At 56.9% G+C, this 20,949-nt stretch overlaps 1 protein-coding gene across 1 annotated transcript in view; it reads left to right on the forward strand.

Annotated features, from left to right (window-relative positions):
* Positions 1-20,949, forward strand: part of COL13A1 (collagen type XIII alpha 1 chain) — a 147,076-nt gene that overhangs the window by 23,833 nt on the left and 102,294 nt on the right.

The following is a 20,949-nucleotide window of genomic DNA, read 5'->3' on the forward strand; positions in this document are numbered from 1 at the left end:
CCTAACCGGCCTCCTGGGATCCCTTCTTCATCCAGAAGCCTGAATGATGCTTGAAAAACTACTGCATAACCCTCTTGAAAGCACTTCCTCCTTTCATTCGCCCTTAGGTGAAAGGTCCCAGTCCCTAATGTGGCCTGCTGTCCCCACAGGCCTCCCCTCCTGCCATTGTCCCTTTTGCATGCCCAGCAGGCTCCCTAGTGACACCTGTGTGCTGATGACATCCTTTAGAGCAGAGGCTGTGGGTAAAGGGAGCCAGGGTCAAACCAGACCAAAGAGGTCGAAGAGGTCGTGCTTTTGAAATCAGACGGCCAGTCAATAAAGCTCAGACCCTGGGCTCCAAATTCAGGCCTTTGTGGCCCCATTTCAGGCAACCAACTTGCCCCAGAGGAGGGCTGGCTGTTACCTTGCAGAGGTAGGGAAGTCCCCAATGCTGGGAGGGAAGGGCCAGGGAGGCAGCGTGGGAAGGGCACGGAGACCACGGCCGCCCCTGGAAATGCCTCTTGTCTCGCGGCCATCCTCTCTGCACTTCAGAGCCAGCTGCCTGGGGAATTCTCCAAAGTTAATTTCTTCCCCGTTTCCTCCCCAAAGCACTTCCAGATCCCCAGCCCTCCTGGACAACGTTGATAATGTGTTTCTCCTTGATCGGCTCTGATAACGCCCACTGGGTGGTCACTGGGATTTGTGGAGAAATAAAAATAAGGAAATGGAGAGTTCCGGAAAGGCAGTGTGCTGTGGCCAGAAGAGCCCTGGACTGGGAATCAGTCCCAGACCTTGAGGGACTCTGAGCGGGTCACGGTCCTCTCTCTGGGCCTCAGGTTCCTCACGTGTAAAGAGAGATAAGTGACTTGGAGGGATAATTTGGCAGCATCTGGTCAAGTGTTGCTGCCCCTTCTGGGATGTCCTTGAGAAACACTCACACGTGCATAAGAGAGGAAAGGGTGTTCACTGCGACACCAAGTGTATTATGGGAAAAAGGAAAAGAAAACCTAAATATTTGTCAGTAGCAGAGTGGAGACACATTGTGGGATATTAAACTACGGTAGTTTCGCCAATGAAATATACGCAGTGAGCATGGATGAACTTGACCTCAGGCCAGGCAAATACCTTGGATGCATCGTATCCTATCGAGGGAAAAAAGCAAATTACAAGAGAATACTTACAGGGCACCTGGGTGGCTTAGTCGGTTGAGTGTCCCACTCTTGATTTCGGCTCAGGTCGTGATCCCAGGGTTGTGGGATCGAGCCCCTCATCGGGCTCTATGCTGAGCACCTGCTTGGGACTCTCTTTCCCTGTCTCTCTACCCCTCCCCCACTTGCGTGCACATGAACTCACTCTCTTTCTTGCTCTCTCAAAAAAAAAGAGAGAATATTTACAATATAATTCATTTCTATGAAATTAAGAAACATATAAAACAACACGACGCATTATTCACGGAACATATGCCTCAGTCATAAGTATATGGAGAAATGCACAGGGGTGATAAACATCACGTTCGGGGGGAGGAGGGATCACACTTGAGGGGAGGAGGGACGTGGTGAGGCCAAGGTGCCTGAGGGCTTGGCTATATTGGAAACTCTTAAGCTGGATGGTGGGTATGCCAGGGTCATGCTTGATTGAGATGTAATTTGCATATACAATGTATCCACTTAAAGGGTAGAATTCCACCATCACCGCAATCAGGTTTAGAACGTTGCATCGCCCCCAAAAGAGACCCCAGGCCCTTTAGCGGCCAGCCCCCGTGTCCCCCCAGCCCTCCCAGTCCCGGATAACCACTGATCTACTTTCTATTTCTCTGGATTTAGTGTGATGTTTTCAAGGTTCACTCACGTTGCAACATGTATCAGTCCTTCATTCCTTCTTATTGCCAAATAATACATTATTTTATCTCCATAGCTCTTTGAAGGTCTGAAATATTTCCAGAGAAAACATTATTTAAGCGTTAAGGTTGCACAGAGGATGCTGTTGGATTAGAGGAAGCAGACGGAGCCCTTCGGGCTGGACTCTGTGATAACTGACATTCTCCACCCATAAGGGTATGTCCCTGCTCGGGGCTTAGACCCTGTGTGGGGGGCCACGCCTCCCAGGACCCATGTCCGCGGGGCGAAACCCCCCACGACCGGACTCTAACACCTAGTCCCCCTGATGCTGCACCACCCCCTTTCCCCTCCTCTGCCCTCTGTCACGTCTCCCGTGACTCTCCCAGCCGTGGCTGGTGGCCCTTCCTTCTGGCTGCTCCCACAGTTGTGCTCCAACAGCTGTTTGGACCCCCGGTGAGGGGGCAGCGCCCAGCCCTGCGAGGTCCTTAGCTTTTCTGAGTATCTGCTTCTGCCACTGTAAAACTGAAGGTGCCCTTGCCCGCCTGCCCGGCCAGAGATGAATATTCCACGAAGTAAGTTGCGCGTCCGTTTTACCTCGCCTTGTGTTGTTCAGGATCGGCTCTGGCGACCCTGACTCCCGCGTGACAGGAAGATGGGCCGGTCGGGGCTGTGCTGTCTGTAGGGAGGAGCGACTGTCCGGCGGCAGGAGCCGCGGTACCCAGCCACGTGAGGTTCTGGAAGAGGATGCCCCGTCTTGCCGCTGAATTCAGGGTGGGGGGGGGTGGAGGGGAAACGTGGCTCAGGCTGTGGAAGATGTCGACTAGCTCCTACTTCCCTCTCTGCCCTGTTGAAGACAAAGTCATTCCAACACCGAAAAATTCTGGATGCCTCTATCCACAGGACACCGTGCAATGCGCTACAAGAGACACAAGATGGGTGAGACACGGGCCAGCCCTCAGAGAGGCCACGGTGGCCGTTTCTGCGGGGCAGGAGCCCCCGGTGTGGAGCCCAGCGCTCCAGGCCTCGCTCTTTGGCATTGGAAGAGCCACTAACCTCTCTGAGTTTCCATGAGCTCATCTCTTACATATAAATAATGATCTCACAGGGTTACTGCTAAAGCACCCGGTCAACTGTGGAGTCCCACACCGTGAAACACATTTAGGGGAAAAGCAGCTAGGCTCGCCCGCCATGCAGTCAGGTCGCGGGACGCAGGCTGTGTGCGTGCTGGGGGCTGTGAAGAGCCATGGGGGCGGCAGAGGGAGGGGCGGGCACAAGTGGGGTGACGGTCAGAGGACCTTACAACTGCGGTTTATGGAGGGACTCACCCTCCCTGCGTGCCGCTGTGTCCAGCCGCAGCCCGGAGCGGGAACCACTGGGCGGCGGGGGCTTTTCTGGAAGTTCGTTACCCATATGGAGGCAGGCTGTCGGCTTCGCTGTGTCCCGAGAGAGAAACAAGCCACCTTTGTAGCAGCTGTTGGTTGGGGCGTGGGTGATTCTGGAAATCTGCAGGAACTCCAAAGAATCATGGCCAGCTGTGCGGCAGGGGGGACTCACAGGTAGACAGTGGCACCTGCTGCGTGTCAACTTCTCCCCGTCTGTCCACCTCCCTGTCTCAGAGAGGCCCGCAGAGGAGACCAGGAGAGAGAAGAAACCATGCTGCCCAAGGTCCCAGGGGGCCATCCACTCCTGTGATGATTTCACGTGTTCATATCCCATGTTCACCCGTCAGAGTCTTTCCCTGAGAACCTGCCCTGTGAGGGCAGAAACCGTGGCCAGGCGAGTTCAGCGAACCCCCACTTTCCACCTCCTCACCCCAGCCCTGCAGAGGCAGGCTGTGCACCAGTGGCCTGACTTCTGGGCTGGCTGTGTACCCTTCAGGGTTGTAGGCTGCCTGGGGGCTGCACGGCGAGCGATCTCGGCCCACGGAGGGTTATAAGCTGTTCAGTGCCCTGGGGATACAAGGTGAATCATAGTCCTTCCTATCCAGGGTGAGGTAAATGCTAAACAAGGTTGGAAAATGCAAGAGAAGGAGTGATTACTTTTATTATTTTTTAAATGTTTATTTTTGAGAGAGAGAGAGAGAGAGAGGGAGCGGGGAGGGGCAGAGAGCAAGGGAGACATAGAATCTGAAGCAGGCTCCAGGCTCTGAGCTGTCAGCAGAGAACCCGATGCCGGGCTCGAATTCACAAACCATGAAATCATGACCCGAGCCAAAGTCAGACCCTTAACCGACAGAGCCGCCCAGGCGCCCCTTAGGAGTGCTTACTTTTAAAAGGAGGAATCAAGAAAGGGTTCATGGAAGGGGGAGCATTTGAAGCAAGCTGTGAAAGACAAGGAAGTTGTCAGTAAGTAAAAACACACATGAAGACATTGTGAGCTAAGGAAACGGTGTAGTAAAAGCGTAGAGACCTAAGGAATGTGCTTTTTCTCCCCTTCCCCACTCTGGGAACAGAGGAATCATCTAGAATGACGGTAGCGAGCTCTCATGGAGGGATAGAGCAAGAGATAAGGCTGGGAAAAAGTCGGGGTGCGGGAGGTAGGCACGGAGGGCGTTGGACGTCACCCTGAAGATGCCAGGAGGGTTTCTCCGAAAGGGTGCGACACGATCCCGCTGTGCGAAGCCACGCTTGAGGACAAATCAGAGCCAACCAAGGAGCCAGGAAGAGGCCTCAGTGGCCCCACTAAGAGAAGACGCGGGGTGGCATGTGGAGGGGGCAAGGGGAGTGGTAAAAGGGAAGGTACAGAAGTAAAGTGGCAAGCGTTGGCCATTGGGCAAGTGGCCCAGGGACGGCTCGCGGCAGAGGTGAGCCTGCGGGCCCCGGGGACCAGTAACGATCCCGCCTGCGTTTACAGTAGGAGAGAGCATCATGCTCACGCCTTAAACACAAGACAGCTTATATTCCCATCACTCAGCCTGCGATGTGGGGCTGCGGTTCTGCCCAGTTCGAAGACGAGGCCGCTGAGGCCCTGACGTCTGGAGAGCGCCCTGGGTCGGCGGCTGGGAGACAGTCAGGACTTGAGCCCAAGTCTTCGAATGCCAGCGCCTTTGCCCACAGGGACAGAACAGAAGGGAGTCGGGTGGAGACGAAGGAGGCAGAGCTCTCCTGGGGACAATCTGGGGGTGGGGTGGGTGGGGAGGCAGGGTGTCCCCGTGGAAGAGCTGAGGGCCCCGGGAGGGCTCGTCTCAGCAAAGGTGGGTTGAGGAAAGCGCCGACCTTTGGCCTCAGAGAGGAGAGGCCTTCATCTGGCCGGCTGTTGAGGTCACTGCTCAGGGCAGAGAGGCCAGGGGCACGTTTTGCTGGACAGTCACCTCCCGTGCTGGCGCCGGCCCCACGTGTGTTGTGGAGCTAGGGGCTAGTCCCAGGCTGCCCAGGGCAGAGGGGTCCCTGCGCAGACGCAGCGGAGGGCCCCGGGTCCGGCCTCTGCCCCCTGTGCCCCATAGGGTCCCAAGGGAGGCCCCACCATGGTGACACTAAAGGCACGCCAGTGCTGCTTTACAGAAAAGGGACAGTAAGTCCCCTATAAGGGACTAGAAAGTGGGATATGCTGGATACGCGGATGCAGCCCTCAGGTCCTCCTCCTGGAGCCTCCCCGGCCGCCTGCTCCGTCACCGGCTGCCCCCGTGCTTGTCACAGCCCCGCCAGCCTCTCACACTGGTGACTCCCTGGCGGGCTCCTGCTCCACCATCAGGGCGGCCTGGACGGTCTCGCCTCGCACACCTCACTTCACCCTCCCCGTGTCTCTCCGAGGCGATGCGTCACATGACCAGCGTTTTCCAGATGAGGACCCCAAAGTGCCGGGCACTTCCATCAGGGAGATGGGCTCTGGAAGCAGCAGGGCTTCGGGGCACCTCCTCCGGTGAGCCGCCCGCTTCCCTGCAGCACGACAAGGGAACCCGGGCTGAGCAATGGCCGGACTGCTCATCCAGGGAGGCGGTGAGGCCAGATGAGGCCGGAGGACATTCGCTCGCAGTGACCGCGGCGTGTATCTGTGCCAGGCACTGTCATGAGTACTTGATCGCATTAGCTCGTGCAGACCTCATATTCGCTTCATATGGCCGATGCTGTCATTGTCTCCAGTTTGCATACGGGAAGACTGAGGCCTAAAGCACTGCGCGATGCGGCCAAGGTCACAGAGCTGGTCTGTGCTGGAGCCGGAATTTTCTTGCTCAAAGGGAACCGGGACAGTCAGAAGGCAGACTTACTTTCCCTCTCTCTGTCTCTGTGCCTCTGTGTCTTTCATTCACTCTGGAGCCCTGGCTCGGTGCCCTGCCCCGTCCTCAGGAGAGTAAGAGGAGCTCACAGTCTGGGGAAGGATGCACGGGGCGAGCCGCGGCTGTTGCAGAGGCCAAGGGCTCAGGTGGGGCCGGCCCACAGGTGGTGGCCCCGTGCGTGCGTGCTTTGTGTCCCGGGCCCGGCCCCGGGATCCCAGCCCCTAAGAGGTGAGTCACAAGGCAGGGACCCCGTGGAGAACCACACTGTTGATGGTGGCCTGTTTTTACTTAAGGCACCAGCAGCCCCGGGGCTCAGCTTCTGGGTGAGAAGCAGGAGGGGCCCCCAGCACAGCGGGGAGATGGCTGGGCCTGTGGGGGCACGGCAGAGGCTGCCGGGGGCAGGGCAGACAAGGAAAGGAGGAGAGGATTACGAAAGGGTCAGACCCTCCGGAAGCTGAGTGGCAGCGGGGCTGGCCTGGGCTGTCATTCTTTCCAGCTCACTTCACAAACTTGTTTCCAGACTTCTTCCCATCCCCTCTGGCCTTTGCCATCTGTCTGTGTGTGGCGGGCACGGCGGGCCAGGCACCTTGGGAGCGTCCCTAGTGGGACGGGGGTGCAGCCGAAGGAGCTGGAGGTGGGAGGTGGCTGGGCTGGGGCACGCAGGGCTACCTCCTTTGTCCGGCCAACCCCCCACCCGGAGAAGACCCCGGGGAGGCTCCCGGAGGCTGGGATGGGGGTCAGGCCTGGGAGCAGGGCTCCAGCAGAGCCGGCCCAATGCCCCAGCCCGCCTAAGTCGGGAGGGAATGCGATGAGCCGGCCTGGCGTGGAGCCATAGGAAAATGCCCAGCGGGCGACGGGTATATAAGTGGATGCTGGCTCTCCTCATAGCTATGCAAGCGGTCACGGCGTGGCCTGGCGCACCACGACAAGCTGGCAGGAGGGCGGGGCAGGCCCCAGACCTCCTGGGGGCAGCATGTACGGGGCAGAGAGGCCACGTGTTCCCGGACCTGCCTGCTGTGGGCATGGATGGCCGACCGGTCTGTGTCCCCAGGCTCCGGGACGCCCAGGGCTCGAGGGCTTTGGCAGCCTAACTGTCCCCTTCATCGCCCTTTAGGCCTGGAATCTGCTGCCAGTCCTTCTCAAATAGAGTTTCTGTTCCCTCACGGTGCTCATGAGTCTGGGCGTGGTGGCCTTGCCCATTAATCACAACTGTATGGAGGTGTTGGTCCTGATGGATGGGTCCCGCGTTCTTACAGTCCCAGATCCTTGACAGGGTCATCCCTGCTCTGTTGGTCTTCCTGATCGGCACCCAGGGGGCAACGGCCAGCACTCGGTGCTCTGTTTTTACCTCAAGGAATGGGCATGAGAAAGGGGTAGACGACTCATGGGACCGAAAAGGGCACTGGGTCTGAGACACAGCCCTGGAAGTCCCCGGAGATTTTCTTTCTCAACGCCGTTCCGTCATCCTGAAGTTCTGCGCCCCTTTCTCCTAAAAGGGCCGTGCTCTGGATAACCGAGCTTCTGTTCTGCTCACTCGGGGCTGTGCGTGTCTGCGATGCCCGCGGTGCCTAACGTCTTGTAGCTGCAGACCGTTCACTTTCCGTCCCCGCCTCAGCACTTTGCTTCTTCTCCGCCAACCGTGAGAGGGAACTTGACTTTGGAAAGTCTGTTCGACTCTAGAAGAGTATAGCTCCCAACCCTTATGATGGCACTCTCATTGTGTTCCCCAACGTGGTTGAGGGAGAAGCAGGAGGAGTAAGCCACGCATTAGGGGAAGAAGGGCAAGGAGCCTCTACTCTGGGGGTGGGCTTGGCCTAATTCCGGATCCAAAGAGCCCCCCTGAGCAGATATGGAGGGGGACTCTCCCCGTCCAGCCCTGCAGGGACCGAGGCCGCGTGCCTCCTCCGTCCGGCTGCCCAGTCCACACCAGAGGGAGGTCAGGGGTCACCTCAGGCAGAGCGGGTCAGTGGCAAACCCTTTTGTGGAAGAGAACCTTACAGAGTCAGACATACACGTCATGTAAGTGTGAGAGCGGAGAGCCCCACAGGTGGGGTGGGGAGGGGGACTTGGGTGCCCAGCGTGGGTCCCCCTGGAGCCCCCTCTGGCCACCTCAGAGCTCTAGGAGCAGGATGGAAAGTCCACTGGTGTCCCCTCGCTCATTTTGTAGTTGGAGGAAAATGAGGCCCTGAGGGGACACAAGGAACGTGCCCTCACCTGCACAGCCAGGTGGGGAATGGAGGCACTCTCCGTTTGTCCCCCACATGGTCCCCGGGGCCACCACTGGGGTCACGGGGAGGCAGGGGTTTCATGGACACGAAGGCAAGGCTGAGGGACATAAAACAGCCCGCTGGCCAGGGTCCACCAGCGGCACAGGTCCTGGCTGCCTCCCGAGGCCAAGAGCTGTAGCCAAGCTGGGTGTGTGGTTCCGGAAGCCGGCAGACAGCCCGTTCTTCCTGACAGAACAAAACATGCTGCCACGTCCCTACGACCGACTGGCCCCTGAGGCCACCACCCACCGCACAACTATTTCTAGGAATGAAGTCAGGTCCAGCCTTCCCTGCTCTCCGCGGGGCACTTCCTCACTCACACTTCTCCTTGCCCCTGGGGAGGGTAACAGATCCCCTTCGAGTCAGGAATTGGCCTTGGCTCTCACTTCTGCATCGTCTATGCTCATGCCCCTTGTGGGGGTCCCCGAGGCAATAGGATCACATGTCCATAGAATAACAGGTTCCAAAATTGTGGGAAGGAAGGAAAGAATAAAGGGAGAGAGGGAGGGAGGGAGCAAGGGAGGAAGGGAGGGAGGGAGGGAGTGAGGGGGGAAGGGAGGGAAGGAGGAAGGAAGGAAGGAAGGAAGGAAGGAAGGAAGGAAGGAAGGAAAGGAAGGAGGAGGGAAGGAGGGAAGAGGGAGGGAGGGAAGAAGGAGGGAGGAAGGAAGGGAGGGATGGAGGAAGGAAGGAAGGAAGGAAGGAAGGAAGGAAGGGAAGGAAGAGGAAAAGAGGGAAGAGGGAGGGAGGAAGGAGGGAAGGAGGAAGGGAAGGAAGGAGGGAGGGAAGGAGGAAGGAAGGGAGGGAAGGAGGGAGGAAGGAAGGAGGGAGGGAGAGAGGGAGGAAGAGAGGCACAAAGAGAGAGAGAGAGAAAAGGAGAGAGAGGCATACAGAGAAGGAACCAGATTTAATTATCCAAAGGAAGCCCCGGCTGGGGCCCAATCCTGATGTCCATTGCCATAGCTGTCCAGTGGGGTGCATGTTCTTCATAACATCTGCCCACCTTAGACACCAAGCCCCCCGTGGATACGGTGAGCCACCTTCTTGGTCTTGAGAAGCTCCGAGGTTTGCCAGCCCTTCTCCATTCCTGTGTACCCTGGTCTTTGTCATCCGGCTGGCACAGGAGGCTTGGGCCCTGTGGACAGATTGTCCCTGGACCCTCCATCCGTGGTGCCGTGGGCAGGGCACAGTCTGCCCCTGAGCCAAGGCAACAAGCAAGCCCTTCCTCGCCTTGCAGGGGGCCACATGAGACAGCAGTGGCCACATATCTTGTCTCGTCCCTCCCTGACTCATGTTAGAGTCAGACAGGCCTAGACAAGATCTCGTGTGAGCCCAGGCTTTGCAGCTAGGCTCGAAAAGCCAGAGAAGACAAGAGATTCTTCCGGGGTTACCCAACCATTTCTAGAAGTACCTCCACTAACCAGTGACAGGACTGTCAGCTGGCTGAGTTCCGGGATCCGACTGTTACAATGGGAAAGTGGCTTACCCTCTCAGGGCCTCAGCTTTCTCATCTGTAAAATGGGGGGTGATGACATTAACATCGCGGGCATTAAGGAATTGTGTATAAAGCACTTACATGTCATGGGCCTTAAGGAAATGTGTATAAAGCACTTGGGACAGTGCCTGGCACGTGGCGGGGGGGGGTTGTCTGATAAGTGGTGTTGAGCTGCCGTCACCCCGCTGTCCTGAGCCCCAGCCCTGCACCCTTTGGACTGTTCGCATTGCCTCTCTTCCCAGTTGCCCTGGGGACCAGCCCTTCCTGAGGGCTGTCAACAGGAGCCCCTCTAGGCTGTCTGGTGGCCGCAGCAAATGTGGGTGTCTCCACTGAGCCCCCTTGCTGTATACAGGGCCCCAGCGGTCAGGTGGGCACAGCCCTTTGTAAAGGCTTGGTATCTGCACTGGGAGATGAGGGCGAGTCCTGGCATTGGTGTACATTGCGTGGCCCTGACTCTCTGGGCCTCAGCTCCTGCATCTGTGAAATGGGGCTATGACAACATCACTGAGTAGCTGGGAGAGGCCCGGGGGTTCATCTCTGGGAAGGTTCTTTGAAAGCTCTACCGTGGATGTTGCCATTTGCCATGAACCTGCTGGTTGTTATTTTCGTATTTACATGAAGGTGGGCAAGACCTGACCCTCTCCTTCCAGAAACCCATCCCCTCACTGGATCTTCAAGCAGTGCCCACAGGAAGCATTTCCCGCTTAGACCCTGCATTTAGAAAGCATGGTGGTCTCAGAAGCCTTTTGGGGAGAGATAACCCCTTCATTCATTCATTCTCATGGGCAGACACCAAGCTAGACTCTGGGGATATAAGGATCAACGTCACTGACAGGCCTGCCCTCCTGAAGCTTCTAGTCCAGTGAAAGAATTAGCCAGTAAGCACGTAAGGAAATAAACGAGAAAGTACCATTGATGGTTATGACAAAAATGAAATCAAGACATATTTTCTACAGGGTCTGGTCAGTGGGGAGCAGTGCTTCTGTGTTTAATGGTGGTCAGGGAAGGCGTCCACGAGAAGGGGACATTTGAATTGACGATAGGGAACCAGCCATGCAAAGAGTTGACAAATGATTCAGAACTTGAAAAGCGCATAGAGTGAGTCTGGCATAAGATAAAGCACAATAAAAGTGCCCATTGAATAAATTAATGAAGTAATTAAATCAGAGGATGGGGAGTGAGTGTTCTGACCAGCAGGAACAGCGTGTGCAAAGGCCCCGAGGTGGAAATCAGCTTGTTGTGTCTAAAGAAGAAAAAGGTCAAAGTGGCCTGATGGGATGAAAGAAATGGAGAGAGAAGACAGCTCAGAGTGGTCATGGGGCCAGCCTGGGAGCGCCTTGCACGCCTCTGGCCAGTGGGTTTGTAAAATTTGCCCTCAGTGAACCAGGAAGCCACTAGAGGGTCTAAGAGAGGGAGCCACACCCTCAGGTTTAGATTTCACATTCCTCTTGGCCCTGATAAAGAATGGATTGCAGAGGTGGAGAGGCAGGGAGAGGAGAGCCTGTTGTGGGTGTGCAGGTGAGAGATGACGTTGACAGGGGGGATGGGGAAAGCGGACAGATGCGGGAGAGGTTTTGGCGTTGATGCTGAAACAACTGTCCGGGCTGCTTGTGGGGGTGCGAGACCAAGGGGGGCCTGGCGGCTGGGCTGTGAACTGGAGAATGGCTGTGGCCCAAGGTGCTGGGGGAGGAGGCCGGTGTCCTGGAGGGATGGCACAGAAGAACGGGCTGGAACAGACTGGAAGAAGAGTCTGGTCGCTTGGAGGTCCTGTAACTGACACCCCTGGCCCCAGCTGTGGCATCCGTTTGCGACAAATGTGAGAAAGCATTGGAATGGCCTCGTTTCACCTCTGGTTCATCAGGCTTGCCCTGCTTAGACCCCACATAGAGGGCCTGGGTCAGGGGCAGGGAGAGACGGGCAGCCTGTCCTTAGGGTTGTGGGAGTACAGCGTGTTGGCTGATGAGATGCAAAGGGCCCCGGAGTCAAAGATGTCCTGAGTTCCCCTTCCCACCGCGGCAGCTCATGTGCGTTTCCTTCTCTTCCCACTCCCGAAATACTAGGATCATGGGCCCCCCTTTGAAACTTGAGCGAGGTAAGTTTAGGACAAATTAAAGGAAGTCCCGCTTCTCACAGTGACTCGGGAGCTCAGGGGACCAGTTACCCCACGAGGTGGTCCAGGCCGGGGACGTCACAGGATCCCAAAGGGATCTGGGTAAAAGGACAGATTGGAGCCCTAACTGCTCCTGAGAGGAAACCTGGGATCTGTGTGACCTTTGAGTTGACGTCAGCGAGGCAACCAGTCCCCTGAGGCTTCTGCTGGCAGTGAAATCCGGAACCTTCCCAGCCTAGCCCCATGGGCCTCATACCCCCGGACGCCAGAGCTGAAGGGCCCCCAAACTCAGTCCTCTCCTTTTACGCAGGACACTCCTCTGTCGCCCCTCTGCCTGAAGCCCCACAGTGGCGCCAGTGCCTTCACAACAAAGTCTGACTCGGCCGTCTGGCCCCTTCTCTCCCCACTGCTCCCCGTCTGCCTTGTGGCCTCACTGCTGCACAGCCTTCCTTGGGCTCTCCCCCTGCCGGACCTTTGCCCGTGCTCTGCCCTCGGCCAGCGGGCCCTCCAGCATAACCTTGAATCAGGGAAGTCCTCCCTGATTCCCAGCCTCACCCCTCCAAATGCCTCTGTTAAACGCTTGTAGGTCTTGAGCAAAACCTTATCCTGCTGTGTCATCATGGCCTGTTTACTTGTCCGTCTTCCCTCTAGATAGTCAGTTCTGTGCCCTTCCCAGCACCTGGCATAGAGTAGATTCTCAACAAGTCGTAATTTAACGTATCGGTCTCAGAGAGCACAATTGCCTGGCACAAAATGACAGCAGCATCCTTTCATGCATTCGTGCAATTGATGTTACTGAGCACTTACTCCATGCCAGGCTTTGCGAGGTGCCGGGGACCCCACGGTGAGCAGACCATGACACCTGACCCTATGGCCCTTAAGGTTTAGTGGGGGAGGCAAATGCACAATTGCAATGGTGACCAGCCTTACCGAAGGGAAATACGGGGCTTCGTGAAAAACTAGAAAAAGTCCTTAAGGTCTCTGGGAAGGCTCCCTCAAAGAAGTGATCCTTGAGGAGGAGAAATTAACCGGACAAAGAGGATCAGCTTGTGCAAGGGCCCTGGGGTGAGAAGGAGTGTAGCAAGAATGAGGCACAGAAGGAAGAGCAGGGTGGCCAGAACCGAGAGCTTGGGAGAGGGTGGTAGGAGACAGGTGCCGAAGGTCAGCTTAGCTGGAAGGCACGGGCTTTGCAGGCCGTGTTAAGGTTTTGGTCTTTATCTTAAGAGCAACAGGGAGCCAGTGAAGTATAGTGAGAAGAACCCGTTCGGATTGGGGTCACGAGAAGCTCCCTGGCTTCTGTGCAGAGCAGGGATCAGAACCGGGTGTCCTTGCACCCAGGCCCCATGTGATGCTCATATCCGTAGCCCTCCCCCTCACCCCAGGCCACTGCCTCTCTAAGGACGGCATCCCACTCCCCCCCACCCCTGCGGCATTCATCTGTCCGGGCCCTGCCGACACTAACGTCATCCCCACCCCAAACACTGGCTTCCGATGATGCCATAGTCTTCTCTACACCCTCGTCTCCAGCAGCCAGGACAGGCTGTGGGCTCCCAGATGCTGACCCCCACGTGCTGCCCCGGGGGTGCGAGGCAGTGTCAGCAACGGCACCCGCCGGGCGAGGACTGCTTCACTCTCGTTTGCTCCTGTGGGGACCAGGGATCCCAGCCCTGGTGGCCAAAGGCCTCTTGCAAAAAGACTGTGGCTTGTGGGATGTCAGCGAGGGAGGATGTGGGGTCATCTCCTCCGGGGCCCACTGTCACAGCAGGAAAGGGGACCCAGGGGGGGTCCAGGGTCTCCCACAGGTCCACCCCAGTCCACAAAGCGTCCGAGGGCTCAACGGGAGGCCGCGGAGGTCGCGGAGGTCTAGCTCCTCCCCACTGCACCCACCATCGAGGGGTGAGGCAAGGAAGACGGAGGTACGGCATGGGGGGGTCCAAGTCCGGGCGTCGGGGGTCCAACACCCCTGGGCGCGAGTCCTACCTTTGTCATTCATCAGGTGCAGGCTCTTGGACAAATTACCTAGCCTCTCGGGTCTCCCTTCATCTATGACATAACCACCATGTCTGTTATGACCACCCTTAGTGACCTGTGGCTCTGTATTTAAATCAATTAAAATGAGATAAAATTTAGAATTTAGTTCCCGGGTCACAGCAGGCGTATTTCAGGTACTTGAGTGGCGAGGGGAAATTGTACTGCACAGCACAGACGTAGGACATTCCGTGACTGCGAAATGTGCCACCGGACAGCTCGGATCTGGAAAGCGAAGACCAGGGCAGGGCTTCCGGTGTGGATCGTGATGGGAGTGAGATGATGAATGCACAGCAGGGCGCGTGGGGCCGAGCGTATAGTAGGTACGCGACTAACGTTTACCGGGACGGCGAAGGCGGTGACGAGGTTGATGACGGTGCGGTCACTTCCACCTGTGTCCTGCTGCGTCCACCACGAAGGCTGCGGTCAACCAGCACATCAACAAACCCGGATTTGTGCGTCAAAGGTGCCGAGCATGTGCTCTGGGCCAGGCACTGTGGCCAGATTGTGACCGATCACAAACCTAGACGAGACGCGGTCCCCCTCCTCCAGGGCAGATGCCCACAGACACACAAGTGAGGTGAGAACATCCTGCCGTCGAGAGCAGTCCCTTCACAAGTACAAGGCGGTCTGAACTTTGTGCTCAGTTCTCATCTGAAAAACTGGGAAATAACAAGGGCGCCTGGGTGGCTCAGTCGGTCAGGCGTCCGACTCTCGGCTTTGGCTCAGGTCGTGATCTCGCGGTCTTGTGAGTTCGAGCCCCGCATCCGGTTCCGCGCGGGCAGCGCGTGAAGCCTGCTTGGGATTCTCTCTCTCTCCCTCTCTGTCTGCCCCTCCCCTACTCGCGCTGTCCCTGTCTCTCTCAAAATAAATAAGTAAACTTCAAAATATCGGGAAATAATAGTCACTCCATCGGGTCGTCATCAGGATTGAGCGGGTCAATGCATGTGGCATGCCCAGCACGATAGCAGACACGAAGCGAACACTTTATATAAAAGGGTCAGCTGTCAACGTCGGCAGGATGAGAACAAAGATGGCCACTTTTGTCTTGGAGAAGGGAAGCGTCGGCTGACCTGTCTGATTCATCTGAGAAGGACTTAAATCCTTTAGGTTCCTAAAATCATGGCAGCCATGCCTTACCTGCCTTAAGGGTGTTTGAAACCCTAAGTACGGACGCCAAGTGATCGCCCCCTCAGAGAGGAGTCCCCCAGACTGTCGATTACAGCGTGCTGGGGAAGCGGATGGGATTAAGTCTCGGTTCCTGAGTTGACATACTGGTTGTGTTCTGGAGCGCCTGGGTTTCGTTTTGGGAATCCCAAGGGAAGTGACTTCATCTGGGTTTTGAGAGATGAGTAGGAGTTTACTGGAGAGGACTGCAAGAGAACCATGTCACCTAGTCACCTCATTAGTCATGTGATTCTCTGTCCCCCAGTTTCTTGATTTGCAGAAGAAGATGTTTGGATGGTGCCTAAGATCCTTTCTGAGTAGTATCTTCTGTTTTGTTCCATGGAAGGCTTAGGACTTCTCTGGAGGTTCCTCTCCCAGAAGGGGCCAGCCTGGGGCAGGCCGCAGGCACTTTCCCCCTCCCATAACTTCTGCATCCAGTGGTGCACGGGCATCAGGGAGGATGGAGAAGTCACAGGTGGAACAGTGTGGGCCTGTGTTGGAAAGGAAGTAGGTGATGCCGAAGGGGCCACTGGCCTCTCTCGAGAGGAAGAGAGAGAGAGGGAGAGCGAGAGGGAGAGGGAGACAGAGAGAGAGAGAGAGAGAGAGAGAGAGAGATCACCTCCAGTCTCCAGCTCCCCATACCTTTCCAACAATCAGAGCCCGGGACAATGTCCCTGATTTCTGTACCCAAGAACCACTCGGTCCCGGAGGATCCGTGGGAAGTGGATGGGAGACCGCTCCATGCCCCTGATAACAGTCTGTCCTGTCTCATGGCCGAGCTCACGCCTACTCACTCCTCAGGCCTTAGATGAGAGTTTCCATGCAAGGAGAGCTGCCTTGAACCCTCACCCAGATTAGCTTAGGTCCCCTACGTTCTGGGCCTAGCACGATGTCCGGCACATGGTAGGCCATCAGCATATGATAAGTGCCGCAGCGGATGGGGGACCAAGGCCCTTGGTCCTCAGCACACATTCCCACTCAGCCGCAAGCAGGTCTCGGCGTGAACAGGGATGCGAGTGCATATCTCCGCACGGTTCCCCTTACGCCTAGAGAGGCCACGTGCACGCTATAGAGATGGGGTGACACAGGGGTGGGCTGGCAGCCCCTCACAGGCCACGGGGTGAGGAGCGGAGATAGGGAGGAGGGAGAGTCTTAGGTCTCCTTAGGCGAGGCCCTGCACCTCCACAGGCCTCAGTTTCCCCACCTGTAGCATGCCCAGAGTGCCTCTGAGACCTCGTCCTGTGCTCCCCTTCCCTGAGTCCGGACCAGAGGCCAGGGCTCTGGGCGCTCCTTGGCCATGCCCTGCTGGGTCCCCTCTTCACACGTCATGCTCGGTGACATCTCTCTGTCACCTCCTTTCTCCTCTCTTCCAGGACCCTGTTTCTCCTGGGTTTGCTCATGCCTCCCTCCTCAGTCCACTTTGCTGCCTCATCTCCCTGTGGTGTTGGGGTTCCTTGAACCCACCCTGGCCCCCCAAACCCTCCCCCTCGTGGCCTCATTCACTGCAGCGACTCCCCTTTCCACGGAGATCAGCGTTTCCCAAATCGCAGTCATAGCCTCTCAGCGTACAATCAATTTAGGGGGCTGTGACCGGCATTTTTTTCTGATGTAATGAAATCAAATAAAGAAAAATGAAGTCCAAAGTATCGAGTGCATTGCACCTGGGAAGGGAACTACTGGTTCACAAAACTTTTTGCTTCTGTGGGGGACTGACCTTCTTATACTAGGTCGGTTGAAAATTCGAAAGCCACAACGACTTGGGCCCTGCGATCTCCAAATCCACACCTTTATTTGTTTGTCTTTCCCCTGGATCTGTAATGTCCCCTTACTTGCCTGTCCAGGGCCCGTCTCTCCAAGGAGGGCCCACAGAGAGCTCCCGGTTTCCGGGTCCAGAACCAAATGTCCCAACTTCCCCTTGAACCGGGCCATCCTCTCGTGTCCTCAGCCTCAGGGGGAAGCAGCGCTCTCCACCCACCTCTGAGACTAGAAACTTGAGAATCACTGCAGTTTCCTCCATGGCCCTCCCCCTCAGTCCACTAGGCACCGTGTCCTGTGGACTCAGCCTCCTTGGCATTCCCCGTGACTCTCCGCTCCCCCCTGACCTCCTGCCACCCTCTTCCGCACCCCACTCTTGGCCCTCATTGAGATTCCTGCCCTGGCCTCCTAATAACTGCCCCCTCCCCCGTTCTGGCCCTCTCCACCCATGCGACTTTGCAGCTAGAACGTTCTCTAAACTGCAACCTCAAGCAAGACCTCCCTTGCCAAAGACATCAAACTCCCCCGGGGGGACTTCCACGATTTCACTTCTCGCTCAGGCTGGGCTTCTCCTGTGTTCCAGCCGCACCAACCTAGGCATTCTGCGACCCACCAGCCTGCTGCACCCCTCCTCTGCCTCAGCCTCCCCTTCCTCCCCAGCAGGAATCAGCTCAGGTTACCAGCTCTAGAAAGCCTCTCCTGTCTCCGGCACCCATCCCTACACCTCTTCTCCGCACTACCCCCCCCCCCGCCCCCCCGCCCATCCCCCACATTTCAGCCTTCCTCCAGATCAACGCTGACATCCACCTGCATCAGTATCACCCGCTCTGCTTAAAAACGCAGATGCCCAGGTCCCACACCAGACTTCCAGCATCAGAATCTCCAAGGGTGTGGCCTAGAAAGCTGCATTTGGATAATCCTTCCAGGCCATCCTTTTCCTGTTGCTTTCTGAAAGCCACTGTTATATATACCTTTCATTTTAGCGCATTCTTTTTGTTCTTCTCTCTTCCTACCCCACCCCCACCCCTGGATGGCGAGGTCCTGGGGGCAGGACCTAAAGCAGGGACAGGAACAGTGCCTTGCTATCTGTTTCCCAGTGCCCAGCACAAGCCCTGGCACAGAGCCGTGCCCACGCTGTTCGGAATGAACCATTCCTGCACAGGGCACGGTTCCATGCCCCCCTCTTCCAGCCTGTGCCGGAAATAACCTTTTATGAAGGCCTTCCTGAGTGGTTTTCCATCTCTCTGGGAGGCCGGGCACGTTTCCCTAGGTTACAGGGGAACCTGGATGAAGAGTGGCCCAGCCCTTAGTGACAAGGGGCCGGAGGGTGGCCCCAGAACAGGGAGCCTGAATGAGGAGGGGGTCTGGTCAGGCTGGAGGGGTGCTGGGGGAGAGCGTCCTGGTTCCTAATCAACAGGAAGGGCCTTCTTCCTCCAGGATCACTTTTCAGCCCAGCTGCTTGGACATAACCTGAGCTGGGGTTGGGGCAGTGGGGGAGGGGCGACGACAGACAGACAGGCTGATGGGAAGGCCAGCGTCTGGACCCACGGCCAACCGCCCCACACGCCTGCCCTGCTCCCACACACCCCCAGTGCCCGGGGAAGGCCTGTCCAGGGAGAAGTCTCAGCTGGTAAACACTTACCGCCCTCCTCTTCCCCTCCCCCAGTGCTTTTCTCCCCTCCTCTGCTCTCTCCAAGCTCAGGGACATTCAATCCTTCCTTTGATGGACAGCCAAGAAAAGACTTCTTCCACATCCTAAATTTGTTAGCACCAGCTAATCATCTTAACCTTCCTCCCTCCCGCGCTCCCAACAGGCGCCTCCTTAAAGACACAGGGTGCCTTTTTGGTTCTCAGCAAGGAGCCGCCCCCCCACCCCGGGGCAGGGCGGGGCGGGTCACCAAATTCCCACCCCCTGAGGTCCCTGTGCAGTGATCAAGGAATTTGAGGAGGGGGCAGCGGTGACAGTTCTGCTGCTTGGAGCCCTCTGGTCCCCCCTCCATCATTCTTAGCTGGGGCCTTCCCAGCGGGATATGCCATCTGCCATCCACCTTTCCTTAGCGGCCCATCCCCGGGATGCTGCTAGAAAGCGGAAGCGGGCCAAATCCCAGGTGGAGGCGAGGGATGAGCTCTCGCGCTCAGACGCTCCACCTCACCCTCTGCTCTTTGTTCACCTTGTCTGTCACCCCCGTCTGCCCTAGCCTCTCCTCCTCACGACAGCCACCGTTGCGCTGCTCACGTGTGCATGCGAATGAGCGACCTATGGTAATCTGTTCCAGTAAACGCCTGTGAGCACCTCATCCAAGGCCAGGCACAGAGTAGGCCCTCGATACGTGAGTGCCCTCTCCCCCATCCCATCCCCTTATCTCTCTCTCTCTGCCCCTTCTCCTTCCCTCTCTGCTTACAACCCAGGTGAGAAGAGCCAGGGCAGAAGAGAATGTGGCCACAATCTCATCCTGGCCCTAAGCCTCTCAATAAATAACCGGTCTGTGTATAAACTTCTGGCTCTGCAGCATCTCAGCTTGGGAGGACAGGCGTTATGCAGGGAGGGATTAGGAGCCCTGGGAAGGAGGGACAGGGGCCTTTGGCCAAGGTGGGGGAGGGGCTCCTATTCCCCCTTCGCCTTCCCCATCTGCGACCCCCAAAAGCAATGAGGCAGGCCCCGCAAAATCAGCCAAGAAACTTAGAGAACGTTCAATAGCTTCTTCCCAGCAAGGTCCTCTGCGGGCGTGGGGCTGGCCCACCGGGAGAGAGGGAGTGGAGGAGGGGACCCTCTCCCTGCACCAGGCTTGACGGGGAGGAACAGAGTCAGGAAGCACAGCCCCCTTCTTGCCCCCTGGCTCCACCTGGCTTCCTCTACCCGCCTGTCTGTGTCCTTTAGTGGGTTGTCTGGGTCCCTGGGACTCTAGGTGGGGGAGCCACGGGAACCAGCTGAGACGAGGGGCTCCGGGGGAGAGGTGGCCAAGCAGGTGGGATCAGCTGGCTGCGTGAGTGCCACGAAGCCATAGGCTGAGGCCACTGACAAACTGCGAGCGAACTGTGCCTGAAAGAAATGAAAATCACCCTGTGGCGAACATCCTCAACTCACATGATGGCTTGCTAACAAGAAGCAAAGCTGGAGTTTATTTTGAGTCCTTATGAAGTGCGAGACCTTTTACGTCCCTATGTCCTGCCCTCCCGATAGTTTTGCAAGCCGGTGCTGTTGGTCGGTTCTGTTTCATAAATAAGGAGACTGAGGCTCAGCGAAATTAAAAGGAACTTGGGGGGGCTCCATAGCTCCTGAGTCGCTGGGATTTGAACCAGAGTCTGTTTGGTTCCAAAGCTTAGGTGCCTCTGAGGAAACGTCTGTTCTGGTATTGTCAGGACTGCTGGGAGTGTAAACAAATCCGCACTCTGAAAGGGAGGTCAGCCGGCAGGCAAGCACTGACTTTCTGTGTCTCTCGGATGGCATCCGAGAGACTCATCCTGCTTCCCTGCCCCGGACTGCTGTGGTGTCTCTTTTGGGAGACATATGGACAAGGATGATTCCTTGGACCAAAAAGGGACCCCCATCTCCTTATGAAAATAGAACGAGGGGCGCCCAGGTGGCTCAGTCGGTTAAGCGTCTGACTTCGGCTCAGGTCATGATCTCACGGTTCGTGGGTTCGAGCCCCGCCTCAGGCTCTGTGCTGACGGCCCGGAGCCTGGAGCCCGCTTCGGATTCTGTGCCTCCCTCTATCTGCCCCTCTCTTGTTCGTGCTCTGTCTCCCTCTGTCTCTCAAAAATGAATAAATGTTAAAAATTAAAAAAGAAAGAAAGAAAGAAAAGAGAATAGAACAAATCACCTCCCACTGAGAAAACAGCTGGCACTATCAGGAAGCTTAAGGACGAGCAAAGCTGTGCCGTCACCCCTGATATCCCCTCTCTGACAGCTCACTTCTCCTGGTGTGCCATAGGCAGGCTGGACATTTGTCCGGCCAAGGGCTGCCACATCCAGCCAACATTTACTCCTGCAACACTGTCCCCAGGGGATTTCCCACCGTTGCCACCAGGCCCAGCAGCCCTCGGTTCCTTGACCCCTTACAGCTATCGACTCCACATTCTCTCCAGCTCAGATGGACTGG

This window comes from Panthera tigris, chromosome D2 (assembly GCF_018350195.1).
Source record: "Panthera tigris isolate Pti1 chromosome D2, P.tigris_Pti1_mat1.1, whole genome shotgun sequence".
NCBI lineage: Eukaryota > Metazoa > Chordata > Mammalia > Carnivora > Felidae > Panthera > Panthera tigris.